Source organism: Apium graveolens, chromosome 4 (assembly GCF_009905375.1).
Source record: "Apium graveolens cultivar Ventura chromosome 4, ASM990537v1, whole genome shotgun sequence".
NCBI lineage: Eukaryota > Viridiplantae > Streptophyta > Magnoliopsida > Apiales > Apiaceae > Apium > Apium graveolens.
The window spans coordinates 115,071,845-115,074,364 of record NC_133650.1 but is presented as its reverse complement, the minus strand read 5'-3'; the positions used below and the strand labels follow the sequence as shown (position 1 = coordinate 115,074,364).

Sequence of the window (2,520 nt, the reverse complement as noted above, 5' to 3'; positions counted from 1 at the left end):
AGAGATTCAAAAGGCATATACATCTTTCGCTTCCATGGAGAAGCATTCAAATATTATAACTGCTCGTCCCCTTCATCATCTTCACTATCAAAATTCCCCAACAAGGCCTTCTCTAAGGCATCGGACCTTAGCAATTGATCGAGTTCAGAATTGACAACAGAATCGACCATCCCCACCTTAAAACACTCCTCATTTTCCGTAGGGAATTTCAGGGCATTAAACACACTAAAAGTTACATCCTGATCCATCACTCGCATGGTGAGCTCACCTTTCTACACATCTATCAAGGTTGGACCAGTAGCCAAGAAAGGTCTTCCCAATATTATGGGAATCTTCTTATCCTCCTCGAAATTAAGAAATACAAAATTAACAGGGAAGATGAATTTATCCACCTTGACCAAGACACCCTCCACAATACCTTGCAGATATGTAATAGAACTGTCGGTCAACTACATAGTCATATAGTTGGCTTTGGATCAGGCAAGTCCAACTTTTTGAAGATTGACAAGGGCATCAAATTGATGCTAGCTCCCAAGTCACATAAGCATTTGTCAAATGGCACATTTCCAATGATGCATGGAATAGTGAAGCTTCCAGGATCTTTAAGCTTTGGAGGCAAGTTCTGTTGCAACACAACACTGCATTCCTCCGTGAGAGCAACAGTCTCTAAGTCATCAAGCATCACCTTCCTAGAGAGAATACCTTTCATAAACTTCGCATAACTAGTCATTTGTTCAAGAGCTTTAGCGAAAGGTATGTTGATGTGAAGTTTCTTGAACACCTCCAGAACTTCTTAAACTGCTTATCCAACTTTTTCTTCTGCAGCCTCTTAAGAAAAGCAGGAGGAGGATAGATCTGTTTCTCCCCTATATTACCCTCAGGAGGAGTGTGCTCAATAGTAGTCTTCCTTGGTTCCACTTCTGCTTCCTTCTGCACTTCTTCTTCTTCAGCCTCAACTTCAGATTCTGGAGTTCTTGCTTTTTCAGGATTCGCAACCTTGCCAGACCTCAATATAATTTCCTTAACATGCTCCTTAGCTTCCTTCTTTCCTGGCTCTTCAGTATCACTCGGAAACGTTCCAGGTTGACGATTCAGTAATGCATTAGCAATTTGCCCAATCTGATTCTCCAAAGTATTGATAGACATAGCTTGGCTCTTGCACATGACCCTCAACTCCTCCAATTCAGATTTTTCATTAGCTTGCCGTAACTGTTGAGGTTGAAGTTTTTGCCTAGGGGCATATTGCGGTTTGCTGAAAACCAGAAAGTTAGGATGATTGCGGTTATTTGGATGATATGTGGCTGGAGCTTGTTGATGTGATCTCTGAAAGTTGCTCACAAATTGAGCTGATTTTCTAGAAATAGTGCACTGCTCAGTTTCATGCACCCCACACAAAGCTCACAAATACTAGTGATTTGATTAACTCCATAATTCGCCCAAGAGTCCGCTTTCATCGTCAAAGGTTGAAGTTGAGCAGCTATAGCAGTAGCTGTATCCACTTCTAGAATTTCTGCTACCTTGCCTTGCAACATTCTCTGCGTAGGATTCTGGTATTCATTAGCTGCCATTAGCTCAATCAACTCATAAGCTGCATTATAGCCTTTGGCCCATAAGGCTCTACCAGACGCTGCATCAAGCATAGGTCTAGACTGAGCGCCCAAACCATTATAGAAACAGTTTATAATCATCCAATTAGGCATGCCATGGTGTGGGAACTTCCTTAGCATCTCCTTGTATTGATCTCAAGCCTCACACGGAGATTCTCCAGTTTGCTGTGCAAACTGAGTAAGAGCATTCCTGATTACAGCAGTCTTCGCCATAGGAAAGAATTTAGTGCGAAACTTTTGAGCTAGATCCTCCTATTTGGTGATAGACCCTGGTGGTAGAGAATGTAACCTGCACTTTGCCTTATCCCTTAGAGAAAATGGGAAGAGTCACAACTTGATAGCATCTTCAGTCACCCCATTGAACTTAAAAGTGTCATAGATCTCGATGAAATCCCTGATGTGCATGTTGGGGTCTTCTATAGGAGAACCCCCAAACTGAACTGACTTCTATATCATCTGATTCATGCTCGACTTGTTCTCAAATGTGTTAGCCGAGATGGTTGGTTTGATGATGCTCAACTGAATATGATTGATCCTAGGATGAGAATAGTCCATCAAAGCCTTAGGAATTTCTGCTTGATCTCCCGTCACTACTAAAGTTGGTTACTCGACTTTTTCTTCTTCTACTTTCTCTTCGTCCTCAAAAACTTCCCTTCGAATCACTACAGCTTCATCCTCGGCTTGATCCAGAGTTCTCTTACGAGCCCGCGAACACGTATGCATACACGTTGGCTAGAGTACCTGAAACACGACAAGGAACAGAGTAAGTAAGTAACAATGTCCGAGTCAATGAACTTTAACGCTCACTGATGATAAACACATAAACTATAAGTTAACACCGAGTCCCCGGCAGCGGCTGTTAGGCATAAAGCATGCGCTAAATAAATCACGCAAGTATACGCGTTTGCAAGTA

General features: G+C 42.2%; 1 non-coding gene across 1 annotated transcript; it reads left to right on the top strand.

The window, feature by feature from the left end:
• The first annotated feature begins 1,698 nt into the window (after positions 1 to 1,698).
• LOC141723230 (small nucleolar RNA R71) lies at positions 1,699 to 1,805 on the top strand. The gene has a single exon (XR_012576216.1). It is a non-coding gene; the product is annotated as a small nucleolar RNA R71 (small nucleolar RNA).
• Positions 1,806 to 2,520: the final 715 nt, after the last annotated feature.